Source organism: Adiantum capillus-veneris, chromosome 11 (assembly GCF_014529385.1).
Source record: "Adiantum capillus-veneris isolate H3 chromosome 11, ASM1452938v2, whole genome shotgun sequence".
NCBI classification, from domain to species: domain Eukaryota; kingdom Viridiplantae; phylum Streptophyta; class Polypodiopsida; order Polypodiales; family Pteridaceae; genus Adiantum; species Adiantum capillus-veneris.
In genome coordinates this window covers 73,639,885-73,662,191 of record NC_140941.1, presented here as the reverse complement: position 1 = coordinate 73,662,191, position 22,307 = coordinate 73,639,885, and positions in this window count along the sequence as shown.

The window sequence follows — 22,307 nt, the reverse complement described above, 5'->3', positions numbered from 1 at the left end:
CGTAAAAATACTTCCTCCCCGTCTTCGAAGGTAACTTGCCGACGTTTCTCATTAGCGTATTTCTTATACCGATCATGTGCTTGCCGGACATTCTGACAAGCAAGTTTCAGCATATCCATTTGGTCTTGGAGAAAATCCTTAACTTGTTGGAGTTTTTCGTTTGCCAACCCCACCGTAACTGGTGACCTAGGTTGAAACCCGTACATGAGCATGAAAGGACTAAAACCTGTTGTGACATGCTTAGCACTGTTGTAGGCAAACTCGAGAATAGGTAAGTATTCTTCCCAGTCTGACTGTTTTTTGCTGACGTATGCTCTTAGCATATCCTCTAGCACCTGGTTAACCCGTTCTGTTTGACCATCCGTTTCTGGATGAGCAGCTGTACTGAGGTTTAGTTGTGTACCCAATCATTTAAATACAGCTCTCCAAAAGTGGCTGTTAAACTTGGGATCACGGTCACTAACAATGTTACTTGGCAAACCATACAATTTGTATAGATTGTCCACAAATAACTTGGCTAGTTCTGGTGTCTTAACCATTGATTTGGTCGGAATAAACTTACATAGTTTAGTCAACCTGTCTACAACCACCCATATTGAGTCGTGACCTCGTATAGTGGTTGGTAAACCTACAATAAAATCCATAGAGATACTTTCCCATTTTCCATTGGGAATCCCCAAAGGATGTAAGAGTCCTCCTGCTTTCAGGCGCTCTGCCTTGTTAACCTGACATTTTTGGCAGTGCAAGACATAAGCTTGCACAAAGCCATGTAGTCGAGAATCTCTCCCTCCCCAGCCAAGCGGCTCTGCACACGTTGTGGGGTTTTTTCTTCCCCCTTAGCAGGCGGCTCTTCACGCCCTCAAAGAGAGGAACATGCAAAAAGCTCTCAGTGGCTCCATGCCCTCTTGCCCAAAATAGACCATGCTCTGATACCAATGTAAGACAGGGGTGACTAGAGCCTGAGAGTCCACCACCCAACCACCCTTTATATAGGCATTCCCCTCGCCCTTTGCCCTAGTTGGACTCCCCGTTCCACACCGCCTAGCTCGGCTCTGCCTTGTCTAGTCCGGCCTTGCCGGTGTCCTGACACTAGTCCCCAGCAAAACCTCAACTGGCCATAACATGCAATCCGTGGCTCCTATCTGCAATTTGAAAAGACACATAGGCTCCATACATTGAGCACTACACACCTGTACCTACCTGTCCCCAACTGCTCAGTCCCGGCAAGAACGTGCAACACACTGAACCTTCAACCTTCAATAACTTGGCTTCCGTAGCTCTGTTGGATGAGCTGTCTAAACCTGCTCCTTCAGCACTTCAAGCTCTTTATTCTTAGACCCAAAGATTACATCTCGCATCTCCTTCACCTGCTACCCAAATTAGCCCCTTATGGAGCCTTCCTTGGCCTATAAACCGCATCAGTCATACACTTCCACTGCTGCCTGTCAGCCCATGATCTTCCTAGCTGCTCCAACCTTTTGCCAAGCTTCTGCTAGCCTGCACATATCTTCCCATACCACCCTCTAGGGTCGACACACTTTGGTTGTACCATCATTGTCCACCCCCTAGTTGAGCATTTATGCTCAACCACATAAGAGCTTTATTACCCTATAAACTGCAAACATTGAGCACATTATGAGAAAACCTTAAAAACTCGATTGTTTGTACATAGTTTTATTTCTAGCATATGAGAACACTGCTTAGGTTGGTTTCCCAACCCCCTCCATTAGAACCTGATGCACTGTTGGCACCAACTCTCTTTCAAAATAGAGCTTGAGACTCACGCCATTAACCTGTTCTTGAGAAAACAACCATCCATCCTCATTAATGCATAAGTACCATTGGGAAAAGCTTGATGGACTTTGTAAGGCCCTATCCACTTCTTTTTGAACTTCTTTGGAAAGGTGAATTCAAGATAGCTTTCGTACTTCATCACTAGATCGCCCTTCTCAATCAGCTTTTCTGGCAAATGTTGGTTGAACTTTGCTACTCTTTTCTCTCGTTGCTTTACATAAAAATCTACTGCTACCTAATGATCCATCTTCCAATTTTCAAGACTTGTAATCCTATCTTGCAACACATCTTGATGAGCTTTATCGATTCGCCACAAACCTTTGAGAGCCCCTAACTACACATGTACATGTAATATTACTTCCTTGCCATATACCAACTCATAAGGAGTAAAGTTGGTAGCCACCTTATATGAAGTCCTATAAGCCCACAAACATTTGTTAAGGTTAGATTCCCACCCTTCAACCTGCTGGTAGGTGTACTTAGTAAGCATCTTGACTATCTATCCATTGGCACCTTCAACCAAACCATTGCACTGTGGATGGTATGGAGATGAAAATTGATGTTGAATCCCCAACTTCTTTTTTAGGGCACGCACCAAATTACTTCTAAACCCTTGTCCTCGAATTTATATAAGCACCCAAGGTACTCCAAAACAATAGAATATATATGCAATCAAAAACAAACTGAGCAACAGTATGTGCATTTACCTCTTTGACCGCTTTAGCCTCGACCCACTTTGTAAGGTAGTCTATGGCCACCACAACATACTTCTTACTGCTTTCTGACTTGGGCAATGGACCAATTGCATCCAAACCCCACTTCTCAAAAGCATCATGTGCTATGATAGTCCCTTGCTGCTCGGCTACCAGTCGTCTTTCACCCATCAGTTGGCATTGATGGCAGGTTTTGCACCAATAATGCACATCTCGAACAACAGAAGGCCACCAAAACCTACTTCTTAAGATACAAAACAAGACTTGATCCTTACCCTGATGACCGCTTTCTTCATGGCACTGCTCCAATACCATACCAATCTCCTCTTTATAAAGGATTCGACGGAGCACCCCATCTCTTCCATGCATCATAAGATCCTCTCCTATCAGACTGAACTTTCGAGCTCTTTGAACAATTCTCCTCTTTTGTAGCTTGGAAATCCCTTTAGAACATTAACTTATACTCAAGCAATCATCTATGTCCTTCAAAGTCTCTCTACCTGCATAAGTAGCCGGTGCCACATACAAACTCGACACATGAGTCTGAACACGACTACTAGCCAACCAATCTGCTTCCTGGTTCTATTCCCTTATCTCATGTTTGGACTGCACTTCCTCAAAAAACTTCAACAGCTTCTTTATAGAGAAAAACCAATTCTTGAGAGAATCCCTCTTTACCTGTCATTGGCCCAAAAGTTGTTTGATAACCGATAGAGCATCACCTTTTACTACTAAGCTTGATATGCCAAACTCTATACACTGCTTTAGTCCCAGATATAGAGTAAAATACTCCACCTCATTGTTGGTATGCACCTCTTCCAAGTCATAAGCTTTGGAAAAAATGACTGTGCCGAGCGGATCTTGAATGACCACACCCCCACCTGCTTTTTGTGCTACCCTTCGGTAAGCGCCATCAAACCACATAGTGAAGGCCCCTTCCAAGTTTGGTTCCTCCTTATCCTCCTCTCTCACTACTCTTGGATAAATTGGTTATTCGACCTCCTTGTTGACTAGGATATCCGCCAAATGAGACCGACTCGTGTGATCTGTCGCACTGGTGGGAGGCTCCATAAGAACCAATGCCTTCACCTTATCTGGATCTGCTTCTATTCCATTCTGTGATACTACGTGACCCAACAGTTGAGCCCTTGGTTGTGCCAACTTGCACTTCTTTGGATTCAATTGACCGCCTCCTTCATCTAGAATTTGAAAACACAGCCTCAGCTTGGACAAATGTTCTGCCCTGGAACTATAACAACCAATATCATCCATAAAAACCCTGACGAACTTACCCAAGTATGGCCCGAATACCTTGTTCATCCAATCTTAAAATGTATCATATGCATTCACCAATCCAAAAGGCATCCTACGGTAGGCAAAACACCCCCATGGAGAAATGAAGGTAGTCTTTAGGTGATCCTCCAGAGCAATACCAATCTGAAAATATCCTAAAAAACCATCCATAATAGAATAGCGTTCGTGTTCGGCAACCTGGTTTAAAATCTCATCCTGAAAGGGCAGAGGGTAGTGATTCCGCTTGGTCGCAGCATTCAAAGGCTTACAATCTACACATACTCGCCATTTTCCATTCTTCTTTGGGGTAATGACAACAGGAGAAACCCACCCAGACTCTTTCAGTGGATATGTAATACCTGCCTCGAGCAACTTGTTGATCTCTTGCCATAGAGTCTCCTTCTAAATATCTCCCAACCTCCTTAGCTTCTGTGATTTTGGCTTGCATCCGTCTTTAAGTAGGATCTGATGCTCCACTCCTTTAGCTCCTCTCAGCTCTTTATACTCTATAGCAAATAGGTCGGGATAGGATGCACATAGTTCCATATAGCCTTCCTTCTCTTGCTTGGTTAAGTCTGTACCTAGCATATCTTCCACCTCTTTAGCCTTCAAACTACAAACTGGGGCTTGCATACCTTTCCTTGCAATGGTAGAGTCTACGGTGACTCCGAATAAATCTGTATCCAGCTTCAATAAATCTTCGTCGCTCTCCTCCTCTTTGACACTGGTGAATCCTTCATCATAAGTAGACTCAGTTTCATACTCATAACTGGTGCTGAAGTCTCGATTATCTGCCCAAACTGATGGATGAAAGCGGCTCTCCTTGGTCTTTAGATCTAACACAATCTGTCCTCCATTTTCTCGATCCGGAAAAGTAAACATCCCCTTCTCCCAATCTTGCTTGGCCCCAACTTCCAACAACCATGGCCTCCCCAATATAATTGAATAAGCATTTTCTCCTGCTTTCATAACAAAAAAATCGATTAAGCATTCAACTCCATTAACCTTTATCTTCACATCCTGTGCCACTCCCAAACACCGAGCTTTGGCATGGTTGGCCATCCTCATTCGCACATTAGAACTGAAAACAGCTTTAATACCAACATCCCTCATAGCAGATTTGGTGATCACACAAACTTGGGCACCACCATCAATATAGACTTGAACACGCTTCTTCTTTTCAAGAAAAATGTCCACCACTGGAAGCACATCGGTCAGACTCCCCACCCTCAAGGCTAGATTCTGTACCGCATGCACATCTCCTCCTACTTGAGGAAGCCTCGTACTGATGCTAGTTGACCACTACCTCCTTAATTTAGGGTTTAATGCAAGCAGCTGCCCAAAAGTGATGTTAGCCTTTTGATTTTGAACATCTCTTACCAGATCATATTCCGGATTACCGCGTCTCAACTGAAAATCCTTCTGAGTAACTCTTCGTCTTCGTCTTCTTCTACTTGGCTATGGCTGCTCTCTACCTTCATTCACCTTCTCTTTACCCTTCTTGGCTCTAGTTTCACGTTCCATCTCGGTCTCTCTTTCGCCTCGTTCTCTTTTGTTGGCCATAATATCAACCTCCTGCCTATCTCAACACCAATAATATTGACCCTTTGCACTTCATCATTACCTGACGGAGCCGCCTGTGCTTGGTTTTTGACTGCTTGTTGCTCCCTTTGACCACCATTAAACTGTGCATGACCCCTGCCTCAATCAAACACAGGATAGATGCCACCCCTTTCCCTCGGTGGGTGAGGGAAATCTGGAGCATAGTGGCCCTCCTCTCCGTAATTGTAACATCTGCCAGGTAATTTCCTACCCTACCTCTTCCTGTCCTTGCTTGACCTCTGTCCATAACACTTAAACGCAACTCTTGCATTTGCTCAGACAAATCTTGAACTGTACGTACCCACTGTTGAGGAAGGTTGCTACCCCTCCATTAGGCTGATTCTCCATTTGAACTTCTTCTCTCGAATTTGAGGTCAGTCGGACTGGGAACCATAGCTTCGTACCCCAATGCACCTTGCTCAATCTTGTTTTTAATTTTCTGGATCTTAGACCGTGCAATAGCAACAGCCCCATTGTAATTCTCTGGGCCCTCGAAATCCACCTTTTCACGAACTTTGGGATGCAAACAAGCCATAAAATTTTCCAATTTAAAGTACGCACCACCATTGGCCAACCGCGTGGCCACTGCAAAGTCCCTCCAACACTCTTCGAAGTGGGCGAGGAAAACACCAAATTCCTCGTTCACATCCTGCTTCAAATCTTCAACCTTGCATCCAAATCGACAAGAGATACCTCTTTTTGGAATCATGTAGAAAACGGTCCTGCAACGCCGGCCACATAAGTCTTGGCTCTCCTTCCAAAGCATAGAACCATGTCTTTTCTCTTCCCCGCATCAGTAGCGGAATCATTTGCATTTTGTTATCCTCATTTGGCATATGCAGTGATAGCATATACAACTCAAAGTCTGCCATCCATTCTTCCGGATCTTCTTCGCCGGTGAAAACTGGTCCATAACTCTGCACTGCCATCTCTCCTTGATGGAAACAACTGTCTTTGATCAACACCGACAAGAAATCAGTTTCTCCTCAGTGGGGGCGAGGGCACCAAAAGATGGAGAGGGGGAATAGGGAACACACCCAGCACACAAAATGTTTTCCTCTCTATAGCCCAAGGATTCCACAGCACCCCTAATCTCTCTAAAAACACCTTCAAATTGGCTAATTTGCACTAACAACTCCACTTTAGCATGCAGAACAACTGTCTCACACCTTGAAAAAGACATCCTACAGCACAAACGCACCCACACTACTCAACTCACCCTTTCCAACTCACAACCCTGGATTTTGCCCTCTTGGTAACAACCTTCAAGCTGCAGGCAAACCCTTTGCAAGCACTGGCAAGTACACAAAGAGCGAGAGAAAAGGAGGGGGATGGGGAGAAGCAACACAAGAAGTAGGGGCAAAGGTTTGGTAGTATTGCATAGGGAGATAGTACAATCAAGTATGTAGCTCCAATGGCAAGCTTGTAATGCACAGGCTTGAAAATCGCCAATAACTCTCTCTAGCAAAAAAGCCATCAAAAAATCACTTATATGCCCTTTTATAAGGCTTGGCTAAGGCTAAAAAAGAAAAAACAAAGAGCTAGCAAGCTCGTACAATCCACTAAAGTTTCCTTTAGAAATGGTTTTGCATTGCCACCACTTGGCATAGTCTATTTTGGCAACCTTTGCATGGCACCTCTATGCTTTGTCCACTCAATTTGGCCACACCTGCACTTGCACTGGCATTTTGGACACCTTTCGGATAGGTTCCCTCTCTCTTCCCTTGATTTTTTGTGGCGGGCGGGATAGGCCCCTTGGCCACGCCCCTTGAATTTTTCAAACTCTCTCTCTTGCTCTTTCCCAACTCCCTTGATGTGGAATCCCACCACCTTTGACTTGCACCCCGACAGGTCTCCGACTACCTCTCTCCATTCAATGCACGTTGCTGCCATGGGACCCCTCCCCTCAAGCGCAATAGTGACATCCCTATTGCGGGGGGCTCTCGCCCTCAAACAATTTTTCCTCATTAGGCACGGGCACAAGCCCTTAAGGGCCACCATATCACTGTCTACTTAACGCCAAGCGCCACCCAGGGCCATCGACGGACGCCAACGAGCTCCTCAAGCTCCCACGCTTCCACATTCCCCAAATGGGCACCCCCTTTAGCTCTTATACCGTGCTCAGCTAGCTCCCGTTTGCGCATATGGGCTTAAGCCCCGCCACGTGGCAGCTCTAGGCTCCATGGCCTCTTAAAGTATTGCAAATTTTCCCAAAAAACCTTCAAGCATAGCCTTCTTCCTCAGCCTTCCTTTCCCAGGCTCCCATGTCTTCTTCCATTGTCGAATAGCCAAGATGCAAGGTCCAGCCAAAAACTTATTTTGTCGACTTGAAACCCCTCAGCTCTAGCCATACTTTGACAGTCCTCGCGCCCCCGAACTGAGGCCGTAAAAAAACCAATTTTCATCTGCAATCAACTTCAGACACAGGCACCCAATCTTTCGACCGCTGTAACTTTTTGCTTCATGCTCCATTTGACGTGCAGTCAACTTCTGGTGGCTCCATATATTGCATGCATACTCTAGAGCCTTGCCGCAACTCAAAAGACGGCAGATTGCGCAATTCCCCATGTGGTCAGGTGGGCACCAACCTAGCCCCTAGAAAAACTTGAACTGGCCATAACATGCAATTTGTGGCTCCTATCTACAATCTGAAAAGATGAGTAGGCTCCATAAATTGAGCACTACACACCTGTACCTTGACTTCCACTTGGACCACCTATCCCCAGCTGCCCTATCCTGCAAGAACCTGGAACACACCGAACCTTCAACCTTCAATAACTTGGGCTCTGTAGCTCTGTTGGATGAGCCATCTGAACCTACTCCTTCAGCACTTCAAGCTCTTTATTCTTGGACCCAAAGACTACATCTTGCATCTCCTTCCCTTGCTACCAAATTAGCCCCTTATGGAGCCTTCCTTGGCCTGTAAACCGCATCAGTCATAAACTTTTGTTGCTTCCTGTCAGCCCATGATCTTCCTAGCTGCTCCAAACTTTTGCCAAGCTTCTGCTAACCTGCACATATCTGTCAATGCCACCTTCTAGGGTCGACACACTTTGGCTATACCAACTTTACGAAAAAAGACCCTACTCCTTCTCAGCAAGGCTGCATGTCCATCCCCTCTATTCATAGATCACAAGCCTTGCGTCCACCATGCCTAGTGAATCGGCATAGCAGAGCCCCCCCCCCCCCCCCCCCCCCCCCGCCTCCTCGCTCCCCCGGGTATCACTCGTTGTCTCTGATTTTCCCATAAAAGCAACTTGCACTCTCTCGTGTGACCTTTCATATTACGCCCTTCCACACCCTTGTCCCTTGAGGATAATTTGTAGGAGATAAGGCAGGATAGTAAGAGTTGAACGATGCGTAGGTTGTAGGGCAGCATGGATGGCACACACACACACACACACACACACACACACACACACAGAAGCGAGACCTGTATCAAGAGAGAGAAAGAGAGCAAAAATTGAAATGTAGAAAACGATGTCGTTTGTGCAACTCTAGCAAAGAGAGCCCCCCTCACCTGCCCTGCTCCTCCTCACTCTCTGAGTCTGTTGTCCTACCTGGCACGATCCCTAGATGGCTCCCTGTGTCCCTTCACCGGGCTGGCATCTAGAGGAATCTATCCGCGGGCCGACGACATGAGGTAAGCAGGTGCATCAGATGGCATCTAGTGGCGTCAGGAGGTCGAATGGGGTCAATACTTGCACGTGGATAAGTACGGACACAACGTGGGTGTTTTCTTGTGATAATTATGCAGAAAGTTCATCATGAGGACCATATTTAGGGGCCACTTCACATGGTTGAGAGATGAATTATTGGAAAAAGCTGAGTGTCAGGTGTGCGGATGATGCAAAAAGGTGACAACTATGTACTGCGAGGCCACTTTTTGGCCTGTTCGGGGTCCGTTTGAGGTCAACTAAAAGGCCAAAGGTACCCAAGTAATAAAGCTAAGTGTGGGAACTGAAAAAAAAGAGAGAAGACCAAAAAAAACGTGGAGAGAAGAGGAGGAACAGCCGCAACTGTGTTTTTGCTGTTTTTGGAGCCTGTTTTGGCCATAAACTCTCCATAAACTGCTCATCCGAGGTCGGATTTGAGCACTTTGACATTGTAGCTTGGGGTTTTCGGCCGTTTTGGACGCGATGGCACTGTCCATTTTTCCAAATTTCTCACTGTTTTTCTATTGTTTTGGTTGTGTAAGTTTCTCCTATGAGTGAAGCTTCTGCTCCAATTTGTGATTGTATCTGGCATATTTTACCCATATTGTGTGAGCTATTTGCCCCATTGGTGTTGGCCCAAGCTCAATTGTATCTAAACATCAAAAATTATCCTCTTTTGAGCTGAGTTTTTTGGCTGTGTGTGTGTGTCTCTGTGTGGAGTGGGTAAATGGGTAGTCTCTCTCCTCTCACTCCATCGGTGTGTTCCCTATCTCGGCCAGGTGGGTTGTGTAAGCCGAGTGGTGCCCCATAGTGTGTGTGTGTGTGTGTGTGTGTGTGTGTGTGTGTGTGTGTGTGTGTGTGTGTGTGTGTGTGTGTGTGTGTGTGTGTGTGTGTGTGTGTGTGTGTGTGTGTGTGTGTGTGTGTATCATCCCAAGAGTGTGTGTTGGGTCATTATAGAGGCGTTCTGTGTGTTCCCATCCCACTCACATTCTTTTGGTGCCCCCACTGAGGATCTTCTTTGAGTACCTTCTGCTTCGAGATTCAGGATTACAGGTTACAGGTTGAAGGTTACAGAGGTACAGGTACAGGTGATTCACACAGGTACAGGTAGCTGGAGTAGAGTCATATACTGGCAGTGGAGTCACTTGCAGTTGTCATGGGTATGTATCACTTGGCGCCTATTTGAGCGCATTGTCTGCTGGTATTGTACGTTACTTGTGAAAACTGCCATTGTACGCCTTTGTGGAGCCATACTTGGTTTTATTTGGCAGTCCCAACCATTTCTAAGACTTGTTCTAGAAGATAGTCATTTCTGAGACTTGACTATACGAGATTTGCATAAGCCTTCGTGAGAGGGTCATAGCGTGAGGTTTTATTGAGCTGGGGGATTCTCAAATGTGAGATCCTTTCGGTGATACAGGTGGCTGGAGCACCCTTTTTGTGACCTGGCCATAAGGCTATGTACTAGTGCTTCCTACTTGATGCTCGGGTTCTATTGTTGGCAGTTTATGCATACATATACAGTGTATATTTTGGGTTCTTATTGCTCTACTTCTGGGGAAACTCTGCCAAAATTTTTCCAAGTTATGATGGCTAGTTTTTTGGTCTTTTAAGCCATTTATACTGTTATGCTACTGAAATTTTGGCAAAATCAGAGGGTAAGACAGGTGTGCTTTCTTGGGAGTTGCATGGTTGACTTTAATGAATGATCAAAATGGCCCTCAATTCACTCCTTTTCATTTAACTCAAAGAATCCAGATAAATTTTCATGTGTCCAGGAAGATTTTTTTCCAGCAGCGCATAATCTTTATGTTCAAGCCAAGAAGATTAAGAGAGATACTGGAATGCCCTTTGCCTGTTGTAATTCCGATGATTCACTATGAAAACTCATTTTATGTGCATGTGTTTGTCCTTATCTAAAGTTGAGATCCATTGAAGTTTCTGGGGATTGGGTCAGTCAAAAGTTTTGGGTTCTTGCATGTGTGTTCCAAGGGGTTCTCAAAGCATTATAACTTGGGTAGCCATGGCTTCCTCTTATCCGGAATTTCATGGAAGAAGTGATGAAGATGTGGAAGACTTTTTGGAAAAGATGGAGGTTGCCTGTATTAGCAACCAGATTCATGCCCCAGCGCAGATGTTATGTCTTCTCCAAATTTGTTTGAAGAGTGACGCACGAGTTTGGTCCAAAGCATTTGAAGAGGAGTTGCGTGTGGCTGATCCACCTGTAAGATTGAGTTGGGGCAATCTAAGGCATGGATTGGAAGTGGAGTTTGTGAAGATAGAGGATCCTGACAAAGTGTGGCAAGAAGTACAGGGTTTGGTGCAGAAGGAAGGTGAGCCAGTAGATGCGTACATACGTAAGTTTTCATTGGCATCGGAGCGGATGTGCAAGGCCTTAGCACCACAAGTACCCCCGCCTGACATGATGAAGATGGACAGGTTCTTGTCTGGTCTTTGGGAGAATATACGTTGGAGAGTGGAGCTAAAGAAGCCTAGAACATATGAAGATGCATTGGAGGTAGCGAGGAACAAAGAGTGGAAGCTGAGGAAAATGATCCAAATAGGGGTGGAGTCTTTACCCATGACATCTGAATTTCAGCCTATGGACTCTTTACAAGGTCGCATACCAGTGGTTCATCATGAACTAGTGGTTTCTGTTACTCCTCAGGTTATGCCAGCAGTGGTCACTACAGCAGTGCAAGATGATGGGCTAAGGCAAGACATGAGGCAAGTGGTAGATTTAATAAAGAATCTCAGCCTAAACATGCTAGGTCAAATGGGAAATAATCGAGGTCGAGGGAGGTTTTCAAATCAGCCAGGAGGTGAAGAAAGACCTAGGAATGGTGTTGGACAAAGCAATGGTAGGTTCTGGAGGCAGACGCCCACATGTTATAATTGCGGAGAGTTGGGCCACATCAGCCCGCAATGTGATAAGCCACCAAGGATGGGAGGAGACATGTATCCATTGCCAGGTGCTAACTAGGTCAAATGATTATGGCATCGAAATTAAGGGAGAAGAAGGAACCAGTGGATTAACCCAGGAGGAAAAAGGAAAGACAAAAGTGATAAGTTTGGCTACCTTGGAGAAGGCATCAAAGCTAGAGGATACATTAGTGATGCCTATTGGGAAGAGGACCATAAAGGAAAAGAAAGGAAGAAGTGCCCCAAGTCCTAGTAAGAAGAAGGGAAAGAGCCATGAAGGCGAGGATGTCAAGGCCAAGAGGAAGAGAAGGGCTCGTCGCAAGTTTCATGTTTCAGATTTTCCACTAGGGGATGGGCAATTAAACTATGACTTGAAGGAGGATCTGACAAGCAGGAAAGCCGATGTTACTTTTGGGAAGCTTGTAGAGATGGTGCCTAAGCTAAAGCAACAGTGAAAGAGGATGGTTAACCAAATGGAGAAAGAGCCAAAGAGAGGTTCAGTATAGGTGTTGGTGATGGATGAGCTACCAGACATTTGCCCAATAGTAGATGCGTGGCACAAAAGAAAAAATATGGGACAAGGTTACGTGGATGGCGGAGCCCAAATATGTGTCATAACCCACTCATGCATTGAGAAGATGGGTCTTACAGTGACGGGGGTGTCAGGCTTCCGGATCAGATTGGCAAACCATAAAAAAGTAAAATGTTTGGGTGTTGTAAAGAGCTTAGAAGTGGAGGCGTATGATGCAAAGGTGGTGGTTGATTTTCATGTGATGCCAGCGGGGTTGGGAGCATATCCTATTATACTTGGCAGACCATGGTTACGTGCAGTGGGAGTTGTTCAAGATTGGAGACGTAGTACGATTAGCCTCTATGGAAAGACCGGTGCCAAGAAGCTTTATAATATGGACACAAGGAAACAATTGGAGGAGCTTTATGAAGATGAGGATGAGTCTAGTGATGAAAACTATTCCACAGTGTCTGACGAGGACAGTGATAGTACTACCAACACTGATGAGGATGTTGATGTTGCATTTCTTTTAATGGACGAAGAAATCCAAGAGTCTGGTTTAGTCGCATTTGCAAATGAGATTGAAGATGAAAGTGAAGGGCCTTATGAAGTGATTGAAGGGCTGATGCAAACCAAGGTTGAATTGTCAAGGAAGCAGGAATTGATGACACAAATGATTAGAGGTACAATGTGTGTGATGGTTTTTCAGGCTATTTTCAACTGAAAATTGCTCTTAAAGACCGCACAAAGACAACTTTTATTACACCATGAGGCTGTTATTGCTACACGGTATTGCCATTTGGGTTGTCAAATGGACCATCTTTCTATCAAGAGAGAGCAAATTGGGCATTGGAACCATTCATTGGTAGTTGTGTTAAAGCTTTTATGGACGACTTCTGTGTCTACTGTAGGAGGGCTGAACACCACGAGAAGCTGCAGATGGTATTGGCTCTATATGATGAATGTGGAGGACAACTAAATCCAAAGAAATTTCATCTAGCACAGCCAAGGGTGAAGTTATTAGGCCACATGGTGTCAAAAAATGGCATTGAGGATGATCCAGACAAGGTTAAGTGTATTATTCTTCTTCCATCACCTACGAGTACTAAGCAATTGGCAACCTTTATACACAAAGTGAAGTACATGGTGCGGTTTATTCCATTGTCTTCACAGCTCTTTTATCCATTACAACAAGTGGCAAAGCATGATCCATTGGAATGGGATGACAAGTGTGAAGAAGTGTTTCAAGAGGTGAAAGAGGTGTTAGGGGGGTTGTCAGCCATGCAGGCTCCTGATTGGGAGAAATTTTTTTATGTAAATCCATCAATAGGGGATGATGCCATTGGAGCAATTCTATTGCAAAAGGGGAAGGGCAGTCATTATATGAGGCCAGTCTATTGTGCAAGCCGAGTGAAGCTGGTAGCAGAGAGAAAATTCTTGGAAGTAGAGCTAGTGATGGCCAGTGTAATATTTGCTTGTCGACGATTTCGTCATTACTTGCTACCACAACCTTTTGTTTCCTTGATGAGTTATGCTTTTCTGCCACAGTTAATTAATGGCACTAACATGTCAAATGTGGTTAAGAAATGGGTAATTGAGCTGCAAGAGTTTGAGTTCAGTGGAAGACAATACAAGAGCTACCCTAGCCAATTTGTTGACCTACAAGGAGAATCCCCTTATCGTTAAGGAAGAGGTGGTGAGAAAGGTAGTCAAAGAAGTTCCACAGATCAGCAATGCACATGTGTTGTTCTTTGATGGCTCATACACAAAGAGCCATGATGCAGCTTCAGGGGGTATAACACTTTATGGTCCCGAGGGGAAGCTAGTATGCAAGAGAGGGTTCAAGTTGGATGCGCATAGTAAGAATGAGGCTAAATATGCTACTTTGGAATCTCGATTACACATTTGTTTGAAGCATGGGATTAGAAGGTTGATCATAAAAGGTGATGCCTTGTTAGTTGTGAAGCAAGTGTTGGGTGTGTGTAAGAGCAAGAACACCTCATTAAAGGAAATGTGTTTTAGAATTAAAGGCATGTTAAAAAAGTTTGAAGCATGGAGCATCAAACACATTGAACGTGCTCTAAATGGAGAGGCACATGAAGCGGCTCAAAGCATGATTGGGGAGTTGTTTGTGTTGAGGACCAATTCACCTCTTTATCATGGTCGGGAAAGTTTGGCTCAAGAAGAGGAGTTTTTGCTGACAGGAATTATTCCGAAGGACATCGAGAAGTCTAAGAAGTATGGTTTTGTGCATAGAGCATCTAGGTACAAATTGATTGGTGATGTCTTATACATGAAAGATGCTGATCTCGTGTTGAGACATGTACCTTGGCGGGAGGAGCTTTATAGAGTGTTGGAAGAGAATCATGAAGGCACATGTGGTGGCCATTTTTTCTCTAAAGATCACCTTGCATAAGATCTTGTAAGAGGGGTATGTATGCCCTAGTTTGCACAAGGATGTTCACCATTGGTGTAGGTCTTGCAATAGGTGTCAAGCATTTGGGAAGTGAGTATTGAATCCAGAGCTACGAAAAACCATTATGGCGTTTGATGTGTTTGAAAAGTGGGGGATTGATGCAATAGGCCCGTTACCTATCACAAGCAAGGGCAAAAGCTTTATTTTGACTGCAGTGGACTATCTCTCTAGATGGGCAGGGGCTATAGCAGTAAAACAAATCACTGCAAAAGATGTGGCAAAATTTTTGTATGATGAAATATGTTGCAAGTTTGGGGTGCCACAGGAGCTACTTTCGGATAAGGGGCCAGGATTTAGAGTTAAACTGCTAGACTTTTTATGCACAAAGATGAAGATTAGGCACCAACATACCACTCCTTATTACCCACATTGTAATGGCTTAAATGAAAGATTAATGGTGAGTTGGTACAGATTCTTTCAAAAGTGATAGAGCACCAAGGAAAGAATTGGGATTTGGAATTGCCTAGTGCATTATGGGCTTATCGTACTTCAGTGAAGACAGGTACACGGTTTACTCCATTTCATTTGGTATATGGAAAGGAAGCAATATTGCATGTGGAAGTAGAGTTGCCTGCTGTCAAGATGTTAGAGAAGTTTCTTGGGCCACATAGTGATGCATTCAAAGAGAGGCTCTTACAATTACAAGAGGTTCAGCTGGATAGGATGAGTGCATTGGAACATTATGGGCAGATGCAGGATAAGGCTTTGTCAAAGATAAATGAGAAGGTCAAAAGTAAGGGTATCAAGAATCATGACTTGGTTTTTCGCTACAACAGTAAGCTGGACAACACCTTCCAAAAGAAGTTTCAAATTAAGTGGGAAGGCCCTTTCAAGGTAGTGGAGTGTTTTCCGAATGGTACATATCAATTGGCTTACCTAGATGGGATTCTACATAATTCAAGGGTAAATGGATTGCGTCTTAAATTGTATCATGCTAGATTAATGATGGTGGAGTAAGATGAGCCGTCTGTGGAGCAAGTAATGTATGTGAGGGATGAGGAGACCTGTGACGCGGCGAGTCTCATATCTCTTTTTGCTTCTGTTGATCATGAATGATCTAGCAGGCTAGGGGATGGGCAATGTTACAATAAAGATTCCTTCTTTCTTGAACTCCACTTGATACCCCACTTCATGCAATATTTGCACCTCATCCTCAGATAGGTTGGTGTCCACATGCACGGGCCAAATGTGTGGTGGATGCTGAGGCTGCAACTCAATGTTCTTGTCTACTATGTGGCAATGCAAGACATGATCCAGACAAAATCAAAACCACTAGCGCACCACACCATTTGGATGCTTTTGATATCCTTCAGAAGATGGGGCCGGTATACCAAGGCTTGAACCTGCAATATTGCTTCCACACCTTTGTCATCCTCTTGGAGTGCCACTACATGTGACTCTACTACCTTGTGGAGTTTGTCATATGGCCCAAATTGCCTCATTGACCTTGCCTTCCACTACATACTGCCCACCCAAACCTATGCTTCATTTTGGGGTTTGTGACATCCCTTCTTGTGCAAAGTTGATCTTACAGGGTCGTCCACATTTCTTGCAATCTTTGGTGACCGAGTTGTACTGAGGCCTATCCGATGCATCATCTTCCACATTGATAATCTCATTTGGCTTGCATTTTTTCCTTGATGTCTCCTTATCTCATGTCAATGGAGTCGGTTGTTTATACATTGGAGTGCCCTAGGTAGCCTCGTTCAATCCTCTTAGTACTTGACTGGGATGTTTTTCATGGCGCTCCGCAAGCTTCTGTATCGATGGATCCTTCCCAATGTGTTTTCCATGGCTGTATGAAATGGCCTTTGTGCTCTGTAAGATGGAATTTTCTAGGTCGGTTATACATGCATTATATAATGAAATGCGTTTACAAGAACCCTCCCTTGCTAGCTAGCTACCATGCTTTCTCTCAGTGAGGTTTGTGTGTGGAGTGTTTGGTCCATCAGAGCTTCTTTCTACGCACGTCATAATGCCACCCCAATGTGCAATACGAATTTCCCACCAACTAAGCCATGAATCCATGTATGGAATGTTACGGTCTATGCAATGACCGTTACACCACCATTGGCGTATCAAACGAGACTCTATTGTTGCAGCCTCTTTTGTTGGTGCTTGCCTCCACTTCTCACACATTTCTTTGTGTATGTGTTGAGAAGCTTGCGCCACATACTTCGCTATGTGTTGATTCAAGATTTGCTTCCAATGGAAAAGACAAGAACACTCTTGACCGCTCGTTGTATTAGTCTTGTCTCCACCATTAAAAACAATTCAAATTGCATTCCAATTTTCTTGAGCTTTGTCTCCCATGAAGCCAAAGAAATTAGCTCTTTCACACCCACATGATAGCTTTACATCATTGAGGCACTCCCAAAATAGACATTGAGTTTCCATGTATTCCTCTTTCATTTCACAAATTGCAATAGTCAGAAGGTCTTGCATGCTCATAAGCCATAACTTCCTCTATTTCTTTAGCTAAATTATGAGGACAAGAAATCAATCAAAAACAATGGTGTCGTAGATGAAGTTTATGCTCCTATGTCACAAGAAGTCCCTCCGTGATGCACTCAAGAGAACGAACAATTTCAAGTCGTAGTCTCTCTAGATCGGATTGTGTCCTCGTAATCGGTGTGGGTGGAACAACGCAATTAAGTGGAGAATTGAGCCATCATCGTGTGGAAACTGCTACCACAACAGAAGACACGGCAAATGAAGCGTTTGGAAATGTGGTTGACAAGCATATTTCTTTGGGTTGGGTGGATTCTCATAGAGCTTCATATGATGGCAAACTTCCGCACTTACCTCTATGCCGACTTCTTTCAAACCCCGTCATCCACATGCATGATGACTATGTGGTGGATTTGCAACTCTCCATTGCAAAAAAAGCAACCAACCAACCATGGCAAGATTTATTGTAAGTGAGCAGATTCCTAGGGACGATCATAAGCAATTCTCTCGTTGTGGTCACACTTCGAGAGATCTTGTGATGTCATATGACTTTTCATCTAATCCTCGAGCTTAGTCACATGGCCGAGAGAAACTTTGTGGTTTGGGATGGAAATCATAGATTGGAGGCATGGATGAGGTGGATAAATGAGAACGACATCCCCATTGAAAAGGCACCGCGGGTGGAGTGCGTACTTGTGGATTTTCAACTCCATGAGACAGCGGAGTTTCTATTGGTTTTGGGAATGATAAACAAGTAAATTCAACCGCTTCTTGCGAATGTAAATGTATCTTATTGTTTTTTACAATGTGTATTACATCCGAGTTTTAAACAGGGCCACAAGGTTTTCAGTCCCTCACACCAATGCACATGATATATTCATGATGAGAAAGCTAGGACTGGCGGACCCAACTTCACTCATGTAGAAATTTTCAAAAAGAGTGCAACTAGCAGCAGAGAGGGCTTTGAACTTTAGGAGTCCAAAAAAAATCAAAGTGGCTAAAATTGCCAATGGCTATCCTTGCTCAACTCATTTGGAAGGTATGCTTGAAAGCAATGCTAAATGAACATGTGATTTGATTATGATTTCTTATTATATATGTTTTAATTGTGTCCTTTGCAAATGATAGGAAGAGTTCGATGCTATGTACAATGGTAAAATTGAAGGGCTACCATCAAAAGGGAGTTTAGACTACGACTTGGCACCTGACGTATACGTGCAAAGTATCGTTTTTGTGCTATCTTAAAGAGAGCAGTATTTCACGTGCAAAGGGATTGAGATAGCAACAATTGCAAATCCAAAAAATGGCAATGACTTTTTTCAAAAATGTATATCATTTATAGGCTAGGGCAAGAAGATCACCAAAATGACACCATCTAGAGTAGCAAAGGTTGCGCGGGCATGCATTAGCCCACAAGAGTAAGTAAATGTTTGTAAGTCATTTGATATCTTCCTCTTTTGATTATGTCTCAATGAAATAGAGGACTCCCTTTTCCTATGCTAGGAAGTGCCATGTAATCGACTTGCTCCAAGGTGGTGATGAAACCTTGAAAGAGAATGGCATAGGGTTGACGGAGAAGGCATGGATCCAATGGCTTTGCTATCACGTGTATTGGTGGCAATTGGAAAGGTGGATCAAGTGATTATGTCTTCAAATCAGTAGTTGGTGATCTAACTTGTGTCCTTTTATTTGCTGCAGGAGAGTGCTTGAGATGGCCGAGAAAATGGAGGGCGAGAATCAACATGTTGCAGACCTACATGACGAGAAGGCTGAAGAGAGGCATGGTTGCACACTCGCACACACATTGTAGAAATACAGATAGAACCACTTTGACAAAGCCTTCAAGAAGTGGAGTGCATGGATCAAGTCCACACAAGATCCCGAATAGCAACCCCACTTCGCTTGCACAGCATGATGCATGTTCTACAGGTTGGACATATTTGCTACACACATTACGTATGTTTTGTAGGTTACACTAATCCTGTCATGGTGGTGCAAAACATTATTTGTTGTCTTGTAGATGGTGGAGAGATGCTCTAGTCTTCCCCATTCCCGAGCAGCCCAATGATGCATGGTGCATGTCGAAGAGAGAGGAGATGGGCTTATATTTGGATGCAGGGATAGATGACTTGTGGCCAAAGGGAGCGTGGGGAAAGTGTCCTTGGTGGCTGGATTACTCGTATAAGGAGTACCCACCCAAAGAGGAAGTGCTTTACATAGGTATCGTACTATGTAGATTTTGCCTTTGCCATGCAGTACGACATGGGCACAGTAACCTTCATTTTTTAATTAATAGCAGAGCATAATGCTTCACGGAAGAAAGTCGTTGTGATAGAGGATGCACTCTCTCCAAACAAAACAAATAAACCAATCTCAAAGAAATATCCAAAGATTGGCTCCACATCAGTCCCACAAGCCCCCTCGGCTAACCGGCAATGTGGGAAGAGAAGGAAGAGAGCTATGGTCTACAGTGATAGTGAGAGCGAGCATGTAGTTGACGAGAATTTTGTAGAGGTCAACGATAGTGCTCAGAGCCTTGGTGCTATGAGCCACAATGTACCAACACTTTCCTTCACTCCGAGACCAGTAGGGCGCAGCCAGGAGTCACCTCCATCTTCACCATCATAGGGCAGGGCTGCAGAGGACCTATCGGACATGGCAAGATTGGTCGGAGAAAACCCTCCAGGTATGTGAAAATGGTTAATGTTGAGTTATTCTCTTTAGCATTGCATGCAAGATATATTTAATCTTATGTTGAGCATACATATATGCTTGTAGAGCCATGCCACCTTGCAGTGCACGCTAGTGTCAAGTGCTTGGGAAAAGCTATTCTTGATGTGTTGTGCAATGATAGATAAGCCACGCTATTTTATCTTCCTAGTTATGTCCACAAATAAATATTTAGTCACTACGTAGATTTTTGGGCTCTCTAGCAGAAACAAGGCAGATGAACCCCAACTTGAGATTGGGTGGCATACGTTTGATGTACATGGCCTTTCCCATACACACAAGGCCACATGCAGCTAGCACGGGTGGAGTTCTTTTATGGAACCAGTGGGATAGCGAGCTTGTGGATGTTGCATTCCTTCTCGCAACAACCAGTTTCTTTGGGTTAGAGCATGGTTGTGACAACATGTCGTGCAGAACATCTATCTATTAACACTTCGAGGGCAGAGGGAGATCATTTCCAATTGTTGAGGATATTGTACATACTTCTATCAGAGTCTAGCTGCACAACTGTTTAGGACTATGTAGAGGGGGTATGTTGATTTTTGTTTTAATGTTGATGAGTATCTGTGGTGTTCACATTTCAAAATATCTTATTGTTAATGTTATTTGTAGTTTGATACTTTGTTGCTAGTCATTTTTGCACCCCCTAGAGATGGAGGGTGTCGGCTTCTGAGGTATGATCAAGTGCATGGAGAGATTGCAGCAAATGTACGTGGCTTCTCTGCAGGTGACGACATGTTGTGGGAGAAGCTACCAAGTACGGATCCCACACATTGGACGCTTGATCGTATGGGCAAGCCTTATCATAGAGATGTTGAGAGGAGTCCAGTGTTTTCCAAATGCTAGAAACTTATTGGATGTTTTGACTTCATGTTCCTAAAAAATTAGAGGTATAAAAAATATAAAGATTTTTGTTGCTTTGTAGGTGGCTACGAGGTACCTTCACAAACATGGGAGATGCTATGTTCGACGGTTTTGCAGGAGTGGAGACATTGGCAACACAATGTTTACTACTACACAGGCATTGCATTAGTTATGAGAAGGATTAGTCAGTTTTCAGTGCTTGTCTAGGGCCGGCTCAACGCCTACCTTCCAATTTAGGCTTGACATTGATGTTTCATAGGGTAGATAGAGCTCATGTAATTGAGCATCCAGAGCAGGTGACAGAGCATATTCATCCAAAGGAGCCACCTTTGCCAACACCAATCAACAGTCAGGGGGAAAATAGTAGCTCCACATACGACTTTCACGGCCCCAGTCTTGGCATGGCCTGCAACTGGACCATCCCCTAGTGCATTCAGTGCCTCCACATATGAGGCCCCGCTCGGAGTTGATCCATTGCCCCGCACACTACCTACATGCCTCCACACATATGGTTCATACCCTCTGCCATTTGAAGGAGTTCCCCCATCATTTGGTGCATTGCCCCCGTTGGCACGACCTTTGTTTCCTCCAGGAGCATATGGCCCTCCACCGCCCTTCTTTCATCCACCTCACCCATGATGTATCCCCCCCCCCCCCATATGTATTTACTTTTGATGCAATGAAACACATAGATTTGGGGTTTGCTATATCAAATATACCATAATTGTGTGTAAGGCACTTCTCTTTGTATTATCAATAGTGTATTGAATGCATCCGTGGTGGTAAATCATGTTTTTGTTTGAATGTAAGTTGCCCCTGAATGTGCAATCTTCAATGTTATATTTTAGTTGAAAAGGGAGTGAGAGGCACGTAGCGAATGGTTCTGGACTCTAGAATAGCCCAGAGAGAGAGAGAGAGAGAGAGAGGTAGATAAAGAATCTTTTGGGAATCCGTTGGCCCGATTCTTAAAAAGCGCTCGCCAAAAATTGCTCTCCCAAAAATTAAAACTAAACTACATGGCTACTGGAAGTAGCTACATGAACAATCAATGGCAAAGACGGCATAGTCACAATCATTCTAAGAATCACAAGGATGCACATAGCAAGAGCCATGGATGTGAAGCAAGGAACATTGAATGATACCATTGTCACAAGAAAGGACACATGAAAAAGGATTGCCATTTGTTGCAAAGAGAGAGGTAAATTTACTATCATAAGTCGTGCACCTCCTAAGAGAGTGTGAAGATAGAGGAGCTCAATGTCATTGAGCCTCCACATGTTGATTTTGTTCTTGAT